This window comes from Schistocerca nitens, chromosome 8 (genome assembly GCF_023898315.1).
Source record: "Schistocerca nitens isolate TAMUIC-IGC-003100 chromosome 8, iqSchNite1.1, whole genome shotgun sequence".
Classification (NCBI taxonomy): Eukaryota; Metazoa; Arthropoda; class Insecta; order Orthoptera; family Acrididae; genus Schistocerca; species Schistocerca nitens.
The window spans coordinates 546,947,187-546,965,842 of NC_064621.1; the positions used below are offsets into that span (position 1 = coordinate 546,947,187).

At 39.5% G+C, this 18,656-nt stretch overlaps 1 protein-coding gene across 1 annotated transcript in view; it reads left to right on the top strand.

Moving 5' to 3' along the window:
* Window positions 1-18,656, top strand: part of LOC126199666 (small conductance calcium-activated potassium channel protein) — a 211,854-nt gene that overhangs the window by 99,267 nt on the left and 93,931 nt on the right. The gene's annotated exons all lie outside the window — the stretch shown is intronic.

Below are 18,656 nucleotides of genomic sequence, written 5' to 3' on the forward strand. Positions count from 1 at the left end.
GATATGTGAGACATGACTTTTACAGATGTGTATGTGTTCATATCCCAGTACTAAAATTTAGACGTGTAGTCATCTTCAAATATGAATGACAAGTACCTCATACAAATATGCAACAGGCATTGCCATATTAGGACAGAATTGATTAGCTTCCAGCCAAGCAGCTCAGAAAACATAGCATTTACAGTAAGATTTTTTAGGTGGATTATGGACAAGGAATAGCCACAACAAAAAACTGACATGATGGACCATATGTGAAAGAAACATTGTTTCCACAGATGTGTCTACACATGGCAGGATATCTCACCATAGTTATACATTAATTTGGAATTTCTTAATACACAATGAACAAATTAATCATCTAAATGTTCACATTTGATGATAAAAGTGTATTTTTGGACAAAGTTTTGAAATAATTCAGCTTTGAAAATGTAATTTATTTATTAATTTCATATAATAGTGGCACTGAAAAGCACATTATATGATCCCTTTTAATCAACTTAAAAATTAAATTAAAAGCAAAATAAGTTTGTACTGCAAGCAAGAGAAATACAATAAAAAATAACTAAATTCAAACTGTGATGTTAGTGTTCTGCATAGACGCTAATGTTGTGCTCTTTTGCACAACTGTTTAAAGTGATTTATATTTTAGTGAGTGCTTCATGTATACCTATGTCATCTCATTTTGCAGTGCATCCCACAACTATTCTGAAAAATTTCATTAGCCTACTTTTACAGAAATTGTCAGTGTTCTGCCCTCAAAACAGATATAACCTCTTAACAGAGTTCACTTAAATATAAACAAATTCTAGTATCAGGAACTAAAATAAGAGTGCCCAATGACCAAAACATGCCAGTAAATATAAAAGAGCTTCATTAGAAAATCACAGGGACTCTTTCCTCAAATGCCTGCATCATGTTTAATTAAGATTAGATATATGCACCATTCCATAGTCCCATTGTGAGATGATCTTCATGGATGTGGATTGCGGCAGATAACTTGTGGCAGATAACTTGATGGATAACAGTCATGATAGGTTCCTGCCAGCTATCTTACAGTGTCCTCTGACCATTTGTCCTTTCCCCCATGACTTGCCTTTTCCTGAATTATGTTTCATTGTCTTGTGTATGTTTTAACTTTTTTCATTACAGTGATTATTTTTACAGAGTTAATTGGCATTTTTTTCTTTGTTGAAACTTATAACAGATTAAAACTGTGCTCCTTTGGAGACAAAAAAGATGTGGATGTGTGTCCAGTTGTAAACTGTCAGATAATTTTGTTACAACGGGTGCTCGGCAGCAGAGTTTCACTGTGTTTTCTCTGTTGTTGTTAGACATTTATTGGAACCTTCTGTTATTGCTTCAGTTCCTGTTTTCTTCCTAACAGACTTGCCTATCTATATAAGTTTGTGTCTATACTGTCCTAAGTACAGTAACCCCCATATTCTTTAAAAGGTCAGTTATCATCAATCTTCTGAATGGCCTGATGCTGCTCACCATACCTTCCACTCCTCTGACAACATCTTCATCTGAGTGTAGCACTCACACCCAATGTCCCTAGTTATTTTTTGATCCATCTGAGTCTGTTTTTCCTTCCAGCCCCTCCTCTTTATGGCTCCTTCTGGTGTCCCCTAATGGCTTAATTAACATCCTATCATATTGACACCCCTTCTCATCTGTATTTTTCACATTTTCTTTCCTCGCGGATTCTCCAGAAGACCACTTCATTTCTTTTCCACTTTCATCATTCTACATGCTTTATCTTCTTTTCTTGGAGTTCATTATTCAGTTCCATTCAGTGCTGTGCTCCAGATTTACATTATCACAAATTTATTCCTCAAATTAATGCCTATATAAGATACTAGTAGACTTCTTTTAGGGAGAAACGCCCTTGTTGCCTGTGCTAGTCTATTTTGTCTGTCATTAGTTAATTTGCTTCGAAGGCAGCAAAATTCCTTCACTTTGTCTTGTTCACGGTCCTCAGTTTTGATGTTAAGTTTATGTTTAATCTCATTTCTGCTACATCTCATTAGTTTTGTCTTTCCTTGGTTTATTCTCAATCCATGTTCCATGCTCATTAGATTGATCATTTCATGCAACAGGTCCTATAATTCTAACTCACTTTCACTGAAGATAGGAATACCATCTGTGAGAGTTATCATTAACATCCTTTCACTCTGAATTTTAATCCTACTCGTGAATCTTGCTTTTATTTCAATCACTACATCCTTGATGTACAGGTTGAGCTATAGGGGTGAAAGACTGCATCCCTGCCTTACACCTTTTTCTATCTGAGCACTTCTCTTTCAGTTTTCCATTCTTATTGTCCATTCTTGGTTCTTGTATTACTGTACATTACCCATCTTTCCATATAGCTGCCTATACAATATCCAATTATAAATTTTTATTTAATACTCAAGCGGATAGTTATGCATACATCTCTATACCTTCATTTGTGTTTTAGTAAGCCACTGCATTGTTTCTGATGAGGGTACATGGTACACCAGTATTGTTTCTCCCTCTTCCTTTTTGATTTGTAGGTGGTACCTATGCTGTGTAAGTCAAGATGTATCTAGTTTTACCATTCTAATATTTTACATGAAATGCATGTTGGAGGAAGAAATGTGTTTATTGATCAATATTGGAATGGACACTGTCCAAGTCTCAGTAGGGCATAATGCCTTTGTTTTAACGTCTCTCTATCACCCAATTTGAACTCCAGACACTGTCTTGTACTGAAAAAATTGTTTTGTTATATCAGTACTCACCCCTCTGGAACAGTCCTAATTGTATTAGTGCCTAAGGGTTGTTCGATAAGTCATTCTTGAACATTAACTGAATTTTCCATCTTTGCTTGTCAAAACATGCTAATAATGTTTAAAAGGAAAAGTCTTCCTAATTTTCTGTAGAATTATATTTATTTGGTCATAAACTGGCTGTCAGCTTCTTAGGCCATTTTCAGGTGACAAGTTGTCAGCCGAAGATGGCCTGACAAGCTGAAAGCTCGTTCGTAACCAAATAAGTGTAATTTTACAGAACATTAGGACGTGTTCTCCTTTTTAATAGTAAGTCACTCTCAATTTTTTGATAACTGTAGCTTTATAATTAGGTAAGTGATTACAGTGGTATTTAGTTATTACACACAGTAGAGATTGAGGTACAGTTATTTTCCTGATAAGCCCTCATAATGGTTTCATGTGTTCGTAATTTTTGTATGTTGTATAGAATGTTTATCAACACTTAATGTCTGTTCCTTCCATTTCATCCAAGGTTTTATGGTTCTGTTAACCACCTACTAGTCAATCAGCCTGGGGAATGGTCATGCAGCCACACTTGAACATCATTTGTCGCATGTGATTGTGTGGGTTTCTGTATAATGTGGAGGTGTGCAGTGTTGTTGCAGTGAACAGTTGCCAACTACTCGAGATGTTGTTGTACTTCCAGATATCTTTTGACAGTCATTGTTGTATGGAAAAGGAAAGTAGCAACAATGGAAGATATACTGCACTGTTACTTAAGTTATTGCCGACTCTTTCGCTAAGTACACTGAGGGAAGGAGAGTGGCTTGCGAATGTCATCTGCAAAATTGTCATTGTGGAAACAGTTTGTGACACACAATATGTTTGGCAATGAGAAGGAAAAGTGTTACAACAGTATTCTGAATTCCCCTAATTACATACTGTAAAGTGACAGATAATAGTCCAAACATCAAAAGTATATTATTAGAATGGAAGAGTGCCTGTTAATAATACACTCCTGGAAATGGAAAAAAGAACACATTGACACCGGTGTGTCAGACCCACCATACTTGCTCCGGACACTGCGAGAGGGCTGTACAAGCAATGATCACACGCACGGCACAGCGGACACACCAGGAACCGCGGTGTTGGCCGTCGAATGGCGCTAGCTGCGCAGCATTTGTGCACCGCCGCTGTCAGTGTCAGCCAGTTTGCCGTGGCATACGGAGCTCCATCGCAGTCTTTAACACTGGTAGCATGCCGCGACAGCGTGGAGGTGAACCGTATGTGCAGTTGACGGACTTTGAGCGAGGGCGTATAGTGGGCATGCGGGAGGCCGGGTGGACGTACCGCCGAATTGCTCAACACGTGGGGCGTGAGGTCTCCACAGTACATCGATGTTGTCGCCAGTGGTCGGCAGAAGGTGCACGTGCCCGTCGACCTGGGACCGGACCGCAGCGACGCACGGATGCACGCCAAGACCGTAGGATCCTACGCAGTGCCGTAGGGGACCGCACCGCCACTTCCCAGCAAATTAGGGACACTGTTGCTCCTGGGGTATCGGCGAGGACCATTCGCAACCGTCTCCATGAAGCTGGGCTATGGTCCCGCACACTGTTAGGCCGTCTTCCGCTCACGCCCCAACATCGTGCAGCCCGCCTCCAGTGGTGTCGCGACAGGCGTGAATGGAGGGACGAATGGAGACGTGTCGTCTTCAGCGATGAGAGTCTCTTCTGCCTTGGTGCCAATGATGGTCGTATGCGTGTTTGGCGCCGTGCAGGTGAGCGCCACAATCAGGACTGCATACGACCGAGGCACACAGGGCCAACACCCGGCATCATGGTGTGGGGAGCGATCTCCTACACTGGCCGTACACCACTGGTGATCGTCGAGGGGACACTGAATAGTGCACGGTACATCCAAACCGTCATCGAACCCATCGTTCTACCATTCCTAGACCGGCAAGGGAACTTGCTGTTCCAACAGGACAATGCACGTCCGCATGTATCCCGTGCCACCCAACGTGCTCTAGAAGGTGTAAGTCAACTACCCTGGCCAGCAAGATCTCCAGATCTGTCCCACATTGAGCATGTTTGGGACTGGATGAAGCGTTGTCTCACGCGGTCTGCACGTCCAGCACGAACGCTGGTCCAACTGAGGCGCCAGGTGGAAATGGCATGGCAAGCCGTTCCACAGGACTACATCCAGCATCTCTACGATCGTCTCCATGGGAGAATAGCAGCCTGCATTGCTGCGAAAGGTGGATATACACTGTACTAGTGCCGACATTGTGCATGCTCTGTTGCCTGTGTCTATGTGCCTGTGGTTCTGTCAGTGTGATCATGTGATGTATCTGACCCCAGGAATGTGTCAATAAAGTTTCCCCTTCCTGGGATAATGAATTCACGGTGTTCTTATTTCAATTTTCAGGAGTGTATACTCTGCTTGTGAACAACCTTCAGAACATAAAACATACAAAATATATACAATCTACTCACAGCTATGATTTGAAAGCAATTGGAAGTTCATTGGATGCTTCAGAACACCACTGTGGCGGAACTGCCAGAAAATATTAATATCTTTGCTTTTTTGCATACATCAGCAGCACTGCATAATAGGATACCATGTATGATCGGAAACACCATAGTATGAAAGATCCATTTTTGCAGATTCATCATTCACTCACAGTTCACATTGCCACTTGGTTGTACAAAATAAATGTACAATAAAGTGAAACAGAAATAACTGTCACTAACCAGTTGCAAAGTCACAGATACAAATAAAAGATCTTACAAAAACTAACTCTTGAAGCCAGTGTCTCACTCTAGAAATGGAGAGGAAAGAATTGGATAAATGCAGGTATTTATAGCATAAGTGAAAGGCAAAAAATGTTAATTCTACAGAAAAAACCAGATGCATAGATTGTTAAACCCAGAGGCTCATGTCATCTGTTATTGAGAGATCAGAACATACTAGGTATTGTTTCTCTTTACATTTTTGAGCTAATTTGCTTCATGCACCAAAATCCAAAATTATTTCAATAATATCATTTCCACAATATGCATGAGACCAGAAATAACAAAAGTTTTGTGCTCTCTCCACATAAGGTAAACTGTATGCTCAGACTTCACAATGCACATACATGACAAACTACAATAGCTTAAACAGAAAAAATGTACACTCTGTGGGCTTAGGGACACTAAAGAACTGTAAAGTGTACTAATAGCAAAATGCAAGATGATAATACAGTATTTTAAGAGCATATAATCGACTGTCTTTAAATTATATTATGTAAATCAATTCATCTCATAAATCTTAAAGCAAAGTTTTCAATAGCTGTAGCAGTTTATCAATTAATTACAAAGTTTTATGAGTCTCCTTCACTACAGATCAAATGAGTTCCTTTGTATGTAACAGGACCATAAAATTTTACTTCTATAAGCAGATATCTGCTAAACAGATGCAGACAACTTCGTGTTAGTTACGCTTGGTCGATTCATCAGACTGGCTGTGTATAATACAGTGTGTGGCTTTGATCCAAGTGTACTTTGCCTCCATATCTTGGAAACTATATGCTGCTGCCAGTTCCATCTAGAATTGATTCCACAGTGGACTTCTCATACCATTGACTAGTGAGCTCCTTTATGGTATTAAACTACAAAAGAAAACTTACAGTAGAAATTAGAAGCCACTAAAAATTTAATGTACAGTAGTAACAAATACCAAACTCTTGGCTGTCATCTGATATCATTTTCAGGTGCTACAGCATTACTTGCTCACTTCAGTTTTTGGTATTTTAGTACCATTCAAAAATGTTATCAGTGAAACTACTCGCTGCAAGGTGTCAGGATATGTATTTTGATGTAATTTCGTATGAGATTTTCTAGGAGTTTTGGATGCTGCAGACTTGTGACATTCACCTGCTTTATTTCCTCATTTATGGTCCTCAGTGTTGTTGTACTGTGTTGTTATACCGGCTGCAAAATGGAGGTGGAAGCTCAACACTGACCACTTTAAATTATGTAGCTAACAGGTGCACATTTTCGTTTCACAGTTTTTTACTTTCACTGTTCACAACCCCCTCCCCCCCCCCCCTCCCTCCCGCTCCCCAATATACACAGTTAATCTGGCCAGTTAACTATTGTTTAACTTTCGATAAGCCTCATTAATAGGTTGCAGGCAAACATCCACATACTGCTAAAATGGTTTACCGTTGGACATCTACAAGCAGTAAAAGCCTAACCACATAGTTTACAGTTCTTGAAGGATAAAAAGGTATGTATGGAACAGACACTGTCATTGTTTTAACACGTGGTGTTACACTTATTTCATAGTTAAGTTGATGCATTGTTGTTGATCTAGCCATTACGGGTTTCTCGTCTGAAACTCAGCCGTGGACTGACTGTCTCGGGATCAAAAATCGGGCCCTTATATATCCTCACAACAATAGGCACTGAAACTACACATTGTTTGATGTTTAAATTCCAGAAATTCCAATTAAAAGTTAACTCATTAAATTAACTGAATACTGCAAAAAATTGTCTTTTTTTAATAGTTTCTTCTGCTACAATCATTAGACCAAAATATTTGTTTAAATTATGAAATTAACAGATATAGTTAAACAAACAACACTTTTGACAAAACTGGTAATTACTTTAGAATTAATTAAGGGATGGCTTTGCAGTTCAATTTTTAGACAGAAAATTTCACTTTCTCAATGTTTACTATTTTTCACAAGCACTTTCACACTTTTAATGAGCATTAACACACTTTCTCACCAAGCTGTCCATACCTTCAACAGGTCCAAGTGGCAGTTAGTAAGGAAATGCACTGCTATCAGTTCCCTTGGAGGTGGTTCTCCTGCCCCACAATACATGAAAAATGTAGACAAAATACCCTACTTTAGTACTCTCACTTTTACTTCTAAATATAAGGAAAAGAAATTTTAACACTAATGGCAAATGATAGTCATTACATCACACAAAAATACATTACATAGTCCTCATGACATCACAATAAGTAGTACTAAAATTGACTATAGTACGAAATGTGGGGACTAGTAAAATTTTAAAATCAAGTGCACATTACACTGCAAAGCATTATTCTAACTCATACCTCTGCCTGAAACTGGTTAAACTTGAAAGACTTATTTCTTTCCCATTTGCAAAATATCACCTTAGTGTCTAATATATGTACATTACCTCTAGTAAAAACTCAGATGTGCAGTAGCATAGATTTACTAATCATTACGTTATGAAAAAAGAATAGTCACCATCACATAACTTAATTAATACTCAAATAAAAATTAAGGGATGGAAGTTGCACCAAATCGTTGCCCCACGTCTCTACTCAACTCTGAGCATTACTCTCATTCAACTAGAAAATTAAATCCTCACAAAATTCACAAAATGTTATCAAATACTTGACCTGCCAGAACATTCACATCAGTTCGGCACCACAGTTATAAGTTAGTCAGCAAAATTACTTTTCTTCATCCCAGTATTACCACCTTAAGCTCATAATTCAGCAGAACAGAAATAGAAGTTTTCAGATAACCTATAGATCCAATGATGCAGCATTATATGACTTGCACCTCACTAAAATATTACTCTTTCTGTTAAGCTCTCATTCAGATATTATAGTTACAACACATTTGTTTGTATACAGTTACCTTTTTCAGTACTCAATCATGTCTGTCAGCTCTCTTATTTTACTTACCTTTTGTACCTCATTAATGAGTGGAGTGCATTCTAAAAAATAAAAAAAAATCCTTACTGCAGAGACAGGCTCCCTAACCATTAACAACCTAACATTATTCATTGTTTTATAATTTCATTATTATTTCATTATTACTTCATTAACTAATAAATAAACACCTGCTCTGCTTATCCGATGCAAAATTGATTCTACTGAAAAACACTCCACAGTAACAGATCCTTATGCTAAGGCAAACTTAGCTCTTATTACTGATCAGACAAAATTATCACTTAGAAAAACTATTATTTCACTGTATTCCATCAAATTGCTTGAGATTCTAGCCTGAAGGATGATATGCATACAAATCTTGCTAATTCTTTCCACACACAGTATTCCTGGAAACTATGTCTAAAGCTGGAATTCCTTAATGTTAGAAAAGGCTGTACCATGACACACTTCTATGGGTAGATAGTTATCTCCATATACTGCCTGCACTGAACACAAGCACTTCTATTATACCACAATTAATATTAAGTTCTAGTATTCAAGATGGTTTTTACCACATATGCCTCTGCTGCTGCACTAAATTATATGAACTTCACACATGAGCTGATTACATCATATGTTAATTATAGTTTTTAGATAATCTGCACCTTCTTCTCCACACATGTTGACACTTTTCATTTTCTGTTTACCTTACCTCTTTGTTTGACAGAAATTCTTTAACTATTGTACCAATTTACTTTGTTTCTTCCCCTTAAGATTCCATTACTTATTACTAACACAACTAAATGTATATAAATAATACTGGAGAAGACTTTTCTAAAATATTCTTATACTAAAATATCCTACTGTACAAAATCACTTGAAAGTTGAAGACAGAATGTTTGTGATTCACTTATAAACTACAGACAGGATAGGAGGAGAGTTTGACTGCATCAGGAAACATGAAAAATGAGACAGACAGCTGGAGTAAGCATTGTCGCCACATAATAAATCCAACACAGTATGTTGAACCCCCTACTTGCTATTTGCACCAGAAATTAATTCCAAATATTAGATAAATGCTGAAATTTTGAATCACCAAGAAATTACACTCAAACAGCTGTCCTGCCAATTCAGCAGTTAACATTACCTCTCGTTTCACACTCTTTGATAGCTTACCAGTAGCACCAATTATTTTTATTCTAGAAACATGCATCACCACTATACCCTCTGTGTCGTCAATAGATTCAAAAAATGCCTATGAAACATCATTCACTGTCCAGTAAACACTTAACGTGTATACCTTGTACACTTGCTGTTATTACAGGGTGCCACACTTCCTTTTTACTTACCATGTGATCTTCTTCATACAACAAATCCTCATTGGTCCTCTCACTGGAAAAACTATCATCCTGCTTACCAAAATAATTATCAGACCCACTGTCACTTTCTCTGTGCTTAAGATTTTGTACTCTGTCCACCTTTTTCTCCTTTATAGTCAATTTTGAATCTACATTTTCATTTACTTTTACCAGTTTTTCCTCTACCACTACTGCACACTTTGTTTCTACCTCTTTTTCTAAATCATTTTTAATCTGATCGATTTGGTTCTCAAGTTTAACCCTGTTTTCAGCACAAAATTTTCCAGCAGCTTTGACTTCATCTTTACACTGTTTTTCAGAAGTCTCCACCCTCCTACTATAGTCATCGCAGAGCTTCTTTCTGTCTTCTTCGCATTTACTACTCATTAATGTTAGTTTCTCATTAGTGTTATGTACTTCTGACTTTATCTTTTCATCACAATCTTTAGCTAACACCTCAGGCCTGTTATTTAACTCTGTAAGATTAGATCTGACTGCCTTAATCTCCTTTTTAATATGTTTCTTCAGTTCATCCTTTAAGCTAAACATGTTGGTTCTAATGCTATCAGTTTTCTTTTCACCCTATTAATGTCTTCTTTCATACACATACTACTCAAACTACTCATATTTTGCCTCAACATTGCTTCCAAATTTCTGTCTACCATAAATTTTTGCTCTTGCTGACTATCACTACTAGGTTCCTCCTCCTTAACCTTAACAATTTCATCCACTTCAGTACTGTTTTCATCCATTTCACTCTTTACAATAGGACTTTCGTCCCCATCCTTCAAATTTACATTCATGTCTGATTTATAACTACTATCGTCTACAGAACCAGACCCATTAAGTCTTTCTGTTAATTTAAAAACTTAACCTCCACAGCTTCATTATCAATTTTCACATCACTTCCGTGTTGTTCATTCTCCTCCATCTCACTGTCATGTTCGTTAAGGCCACTCATTATGTATCAGTTAATATAAAATGGCTTTTTCCATGAAATTACCTTATTCTTTTGCTCATCTCCTGCTGCTCTGCTGCGGTTGTCATCTTGGTTTGTCGTCTGCTGCTAGTTGTAATTTTCTCAGCGAGGTGTCTTGTTTATCCCAGTCAGCTGTGTCCACCTGCAAGCTGATTGGCTGCTCCTGTATTCAGTGACTGCTTCCATAGAATCCACTCGCTGATTGGCTGCTGTCCTACTGTGACCAGGAAACCCAAGCACTGATTGGCTGTTGCACTCCATTCATTTAAATCACTGTAAACCGCTCGAGTTCACCATCAAAGTTCGTGAGTCCTAGTGTACTGAGCCCACATAAAATAGTCCTCACCCGCAAGGGCACCTATGTGACATTCACCTGCTTTATTTCCTCATTGATTGTCCTTGGTGTCGACATACTGTGTTGTTATACTGGCTGAAAAATAGGGGTGGAAGTTCAATACTGACCACTTTAAATGATGTAGCCAACAGGTGCACATTTGCATTTCACAGTTCTTTACTTTCACTGTTCATAACCCCCAAATATACGCAGTTAATCTGGCTAATTAATTATTGTTTAACTTTCGATAAGCCTCAGTAATAGGTTGCAGGCAAACATCCACATACTGCTATAATAGTTTACCATTGAACATCTACGAGCAGTAAAAGCCTAACCACATAGTTCACAGTTCTCGAAGAATAAAAAGATACATATGAAACACACTGTCATTGTTTTAACACATGGCCTAATTGTGTTACACTTATTTCACAGTTCACTTGATGCATTGTTGTTGATCTAACCACTACAGCTGTCTCGTCTGAAACTCGGCCATGGGCTGACTGTCTCAGGATCAAAAATCAGGCCCTTATATATTCTCACAATAGAAGGAACTGAAACTATACATTGTTTGATATTTAATTTACACACATTACAATTAAAACTTAACTGATTAAATTAACTGAATACTTTGAAAAAATGCATCTTTTTAACAGTTTTGTGTACTACAAGCGTTAGGCTGAATTATTTGTTTAAATGATGAAATTAACGGATATAGTTAAACAAACAATACTTTTGATAAGACTGGTAATTACTTTAGAATTAATTAAGGGCTGGCTTTGCTAACATGTTTTCCAATAGAGCCAAATAGATCCTTCAAGAATACTATTAGCTGTTCCTCCAAATGTTTATAATTAGTACAGAATTTATAATTGTCTATAAGTAAACAATAGAATTTAAGCTATGAACCAATTACTGATTTCACCCTATAACAAAGGCTACTAACTAGGAATAGTCAAAATAAATTAGAAAATCAATTACATACCTAAAACTAAGCGCAAAATTACATCTTATGTTATATTCTTTAAAACTGAGGGCCAACCTTTATCTTTTATGAAAATCCAGATTATACTCAAGTATGTTAATGGTAACTAGTCAAAAATGAAAAAAATTAATTTTAAGGAGGCAGATGGCAAAACAAGAGGGGAAGTAAAAATATCCCAGCTTGCTTTGTCACAACTCTGCAACAAGTCATGCTCTTGAAGAGAAAGTGACATATTTCATTGAATCTGGAATCCACAAGCTTTGATGTGGGAATCAGTACATCCTAATCACACATGTACCATCATAGGCAGTAGCAAGATGGCTAGACAAAATTAACCTCAACATCAGGGTAGTCATAGATTATGATATTAGAAATCACAAAGATTTGATGAACAGAACTTACAAAAATGCACTCTTATCTTGAAAATGTGGCAGCTGAGCACATGGTCTTGAGTGTAGATGAATGGTTGACCACTGAATGTCATGAAGAATGAGGCTTCAATGGCGTTTGATTAGGGAAGTAATGATGAGCCACAGGTATAACTGTCACACTCAAACATCCAGGAGTAACAAGTGACAAGGGCCTTTTTTTGTTTTGAATCAATGGTCTTTTGACTGGCTTGACATGGTCCATCATGAATTCTACCCTACAACTATCTCTTCATCTCAGAGTAGTTCCTGCACCCTGTGTCCTCATTATTTGGTGGATGTATTCCAATCTCTGTCTTCGGCTACTGTGTTTGCTTCTGTGGATTCCTTTAGTACCAAGGAAGTTATTTTCTGATGTCCTATCATCCTGTCGCTTCCTCTTGTCAGTGTCAGTGTTTTCTTCACCAGTTCTGTGGAGAATGTCCTGATTTGTTACCTTGCCAGTCTGCCTAGTTTTCAACATTCTTCTGAAGCTTCCCATTTCAGATGCTGTGATTACCTTCTGTTCTAGTTGTCCCACAGTCCACAGTTCACTACCAAACAATGTTGTGCTCCAACTGTCTTCCTCAAATTAGAGACAATTAAGTCACACTAGAACCCCAAACATTACAGTTCATCATCGAAGAACACTTCATTAACTGCATTTATGTAATGTATGTATGCCTTCTTGTGTTTCTACAATAAGGCCAGAAATTAAAACAAGTGTGAATGTCAGAAATGGCCTATATATAGAATTTCTACATTGGCTATTTTCAACATTAACATCATACTGGTGAGGAAAATAGTAATGAGTGACATGGTTACTTTTAGATGTGAAGTAGATAACATTTGAGACAGTGCATTAATGAAATCTAATAATTATGGCTTGTGACGTGCCCTGAAGTTTAAATGGTGTCAAAGGCAAACATCATGTAATATTTACTTGCTGGAACATAATAATGAAATATGTTGTTAGATGAAGTATTTGAGTGCACAAGACAGTAAGTATAGAACTGTAACACTAAGTAAATTAATTCTGAAATACTGTGACAAATTGAAAACAAAATGTAGGTACACAAATGTAAAATATTACTATAGTTATGGCTCTTCTGTTTGTATAAATACAGCTGTATATGGATATCAATAAAAATTAGATTGTACATTGATTTGCATTCTGAAGAGAAGATCAAAAATTAAGATAAAAGTAAAGAACATACTCCCCAATTATCCACTCGTGCAGATGGGCAGATCTAGCATGAATACAAAGTAATGTAAAAAGATGAATGAATTGTTTCTTTTTCTGGAAGCTCAGATAGTATGTAAGGATAGAAAAGTTTAAAATATTGTGTGTGTAACAAGGCATATTCATAGGTCACTGCTCAGCCCCTTAATGGCCAGTTCACCTCACGTTCCAGACTGGCTGCCAGCCACTTTAGAGCCAACACGTCAGACTACAATGCCTGCCATTGGTACTGTGCATCAGATTGTGCTTTTTTTGCCAGGATTACAGCTGCTGGATGCCTGTCAGCCACACCGGAAGGCCTCACTTCATCTTCACCAGGATAGCCACTCTGGAAGGCCCTACTTTGTTGGATCTGTTCCTCAACAGTCCACGAGTTCACAGCTTCATGGGACCATGTTGCTACTGCCTACATGGCACCTCCCTGCTTTGCACCACTACCAGTAACCACGAACTTCATCATAATGCGCACTCACAGTGCATCATCTGAGGAGAACCATTCCGTTGTATTCATGAGTGGGCCTTCATCCCTAAAGATGTACTGAGTTAGTTCATGGTCAATAATCATACAGTTGCTTTTCCAATACGTGCATATCAGCTACTAGCTCATTACACTACTCGGCCAAAATTACTTCCACTGGCAATGACAATATTCATTTTGTATGGTTTCTTAGTGCTCTTCCCTCATCCACCTAACTTCAGATTGCTGTGAGGAAAATAGTTACATGTGTGACACTTACAGTTCATATGCAGTCTCAGTACTGTGCCTGCTCGAGATCTGCAGACTCTAGTGCTTTCTCAAAGTTTGTTGGCTGCTGTGCGAGCTCCTGGTCTCGTCAGTCATCCAGCCACCACCCATTCAGCATACTGAGCTTCATGCTGCCAAGCTGTGTCTCATTTTGTCCAGATGAAGCCGCCATGGCTGGTCCCCTTACTAATGTTGTTAGCGCACAAACAGGATGAAGACAAAAAGTCTGCTTCTTCATGCATGTTTCAGTGTTTCCTGATGTTTCGGCATTCATTTTTATTGGAGTATGGTTCCTTTCTTTATCAATTGTTCATGTGTTTTTTCACCACATCGGTTTTGCTCATGTGTGTGTTTGTCTTGACAGGGCAACTTAATCATTTGATTGTTTTATACCACTCTGTATTCAAATGCTACTGCAACCTGAGGGTGTCCAGCCATGTGCTGGAACAGGACTGTCTATGCCTTACTACAGTGTGAGGGTGTACGTCACACAGACTGCTCAGTTCTTGGATTCAGTATCTTCATTCCATTGTTTGGTTGCCTCAATTCTGGTGGTATTTCTTCACAATTTGTGTTCACATTTCACAGCATATACAAATTCTTGGCAGTGTTGTCTCTTCTGTGCAGTTTGGCTGCTCCGTTCATATGTTGTTCTTCTGTGCATTCTCTTACTTGGTGTTGTTGGTCTGTGGATTCCTGTTTCTTTATTTCTTCAGGTTCTAGTTCACTTGCAGTGTATTCTCACCTGGAAGGGATGCTGTTGCCTCTATCCCTTTCATTCAGGGTTCTGGCCATTCAGGACCTGCTGCAGAGCACCAGGTTCTCCAGTTTTCCACAGCATTCAGACAGGACATCCAATAGATTTGTATGTGGCAAGCTGGACCTCCTGCCATGAACCTTGTTTACAATGTTGTCATGCTGTGTGCTGCACTCCATTTTTGTTCACAGACTTCTACACCAGATGTCCCTCTGGTATTAGTCCAGCCCTTGCACACGATGTCACTCATCATCAGCCCTTTTGGCATCAGTCCAGTCATTGCCAGACCTGTTGCAGCTGTCCCACTGTGTTTGCTCTCTGCCAGTCCTGTTGTGGCTGACCCATGTGACATTGTCCCACAGCCGACTGATCAGCCCCTTTTAGAGTCACACAGTCCCTGGCAGTCACTGCCACTGCAGTGTCAAGTGCCACATCCTCCACAGACCTCCCTGCCTCCAACTGGCTGTCCACACTGGCTCACAGGTCCTGTTATATCTCTTTCCAGGACTTGCTTGTGTCTTCTTGAACTCTTTGCTGCCAGTGCTGCGTCTCTCCTGTGGTGGCCAGTTGACATTCCCCTACATGGATACGATATGATTCTTTCATTGGGGTCAAATTTTGTTTTCATTGACTTATTTTCATGTTGTTTTGTTCCAGTCTGCTCTTGTGGCTGCTGAGTGACTCCTTCCTTGGGTGCTGCACTCCTCTGTGATGGTTGCATCATCTGGCTAAAGGGGAAGGAGTGCAGTATACACAGTGGGGGGTGGGGGGGGGCTGATATTCACCCACAACAGATGCAGATATGCTTTTCAGGCAGGTACTGCCTCTGTCATACCTCAGGAGGTTGTCTGTCAACAGAAGAGTTGCTGAGCTCTTTACCACCAAATTTCCTGTAACTACCACACTGTCTGGGAGTATAAGCCACACCTACAAATGGTGCACAGGTTGCTGAAAATAGCAACTCAGTTGCAGGTACCTACTTATGTCCACATGGTCACATGTCCATATGATACCACACATGTATTCCTCAGCTGAGAGGTACTTGGGTCACCAATCAGCCCCTCAATGACCAGTTCAGCTCCTGGTGTCAACTGCTAGCCCCTCTTGAACCAGTGCCTCAGACTACAATGCCTATTGCTGCTGCTACCTGTCAGACGGTGCTGTCGTGAGCCTTTCCCAGGATCACAGACACTTGATGCCTGTCAGCTGCTCAAGAAGACGCAACTTTGGCTTGTCTGGATCACAGATTCTGCACTCCCATCATCCATCCCAGAAGGTCCCATCTCATTGGATCTGCTCCTCGACTGCCCACAATCTCATGGCCTCATGAGACCATATTGCTATGCCTCCATGAAATCTCCCTGCTCATCACCAATACCAATGATTGTGAACTTCATAATTGTGTGCACTTGCTAAACATTGCCTCAGAAGGATAATTCAGTTGTACTCATTTGTGGACCTTCATCCTCTAAAGCTGTACTGACTTACCTCATGGTCGCTACATAAACAGTTGTTATTCCAAAGTGTGCATCTAAATTATTACTTTGGCACACCACTCAGTCAAAGATGCTTTAGCCTTGACTCTCTCACTGAAACTATCAACCAAATAATCAAGATGTATCCATCCAAGGCACTGCAGCTTCATCCACCAGGATAGACTATCTTTTGGAAGCATGACAAATGCAAGCAGAGGAACTTTCTAAACAAGTTGAGACCTCCCAGATACAGCTCTCCACTTGTGTGTAGCAATGACAATTCTCTTCCAGCAGAAACAACTATTCCCCCACCATTGAGAAGATCTGCTGCTATCGTAGACAAACTAGTAGCTGCTGCGTATCAGTTTTGAGAAGGAAAGTGCTGCCAGACATCAGTAGTCAAGTAACTAATTTCTAATCATGCTGTCGGCCGGAGTGGCCAAGCGGTTCTAGGCACTACAGTCTGGAACCACGCGACAACTACGATCGCAGGTTCGAATCCTGCCTCAGGCATGGATGTGTGTGATGTCCTTAGGTTAGTTAGGTTTAAGTAGTTCTAAGTTCTAGCAGACTGATGACCTCAGACGTTAAGTCCCATAGTGCTCAGAGCTATTTGAACCATTTTTTCTAATCATGCTACTGTCAACTGCTTATAATCAGGCTCCCTACCAAGTTACAATTCCACATTGATACAAGTGTCCACATCTCAGTACACCCTTCTTCTCATTTTCCACAACAACACCTGTATGTTGTGAGTGAGTGGATCTTCACTACCAACATCTACTTTACTCTACATCACAGCTGATAAGGTGTCAGTACTTATGCTGTGCCGGAGCAAGAGTTCTCTTTCATGTTAGCACAAGGAATCTGTCCACTGCCACGTAAAGAGAAGGCCCTGGTGCACTCATGTGTCATAACGCAGAGTGGGACAGGATTGTCAAGGTGCTGCACTGACAGAATCGAGGTGCATGCTTTGCAATCTTCTCGTACAATTTTACAGAATCTATTCAGTGGAAAAATATTTTATGTTACTTGTATCTTTATATGTCAGCTTCATGGTGAAGTACTCATCATTTTGTTAATGGTCATAGTTATTGTGGTATTTTACATATAAATAACACACTGCATGGAATTCAAAAACATTGCAATGAAAAATAGTGGTCCTTATGAATTTGTGTTTGGTGCATGGCAAGAGGTAGTCAAAACCCTGGTGGAGAATGTGGTTCAGTTGCTCCAGTCCTGGATGGCACTGAATCACGAAGTGAATCATCATCTGTGGCCGAATGGTGGGATTTTGGATGGTGGTGGGTGACTGGAGAAATAAGGCACAAGAGACCTGTATCTATACAAGATTGGTAGGGTAATTGCAGTCTGTGAACACCTCAGTGAGACCCTTGGTTTATTTTGAGAGGGACTGCTCATCACTAATGATGCATTGGTCATGGGTGGCTATGCTGTAAAAATGGACTTCTTGGTACAGAATGGGTGGCAGCTGTCAAAGTGGGGGTATTGCTGGTGGTTGTGTGGATGGAAGTATTGATGTTACCATCTTTGAAGTGGAGGTCAATCTCGAGGAAAGTGGCCTGTTGGGTTGATGAGAACCAGGTGAAGTGAATGGGGGAGAATGTGTTGAGCCTCTGGAGAAATCCAGATTGTGAAGATGCCATCAGTGAATGTGAACCATGTGGGTGTTTATGATTCTGGGTGGTTATAGTGTGTGTGTGTGTGTGTTGGGGTTTATGGGCGCTCAACATCGAGGTCATCAGCGCCCTGACACACAGTAAAAGGAACGAATGTGGAGAGACCTAATAAAACTGACAAAACACTGGGTGGTTATAAAGGATTCCTCTAGAAGGCCCATGAATAGGCTGGCATAGGATGGTGCCATATGGGAGCCCATTGCTGCACCCAAGATTTGTTTGTAGGTGATGCCTTCAAAGTAGAAGTAATTGTGGG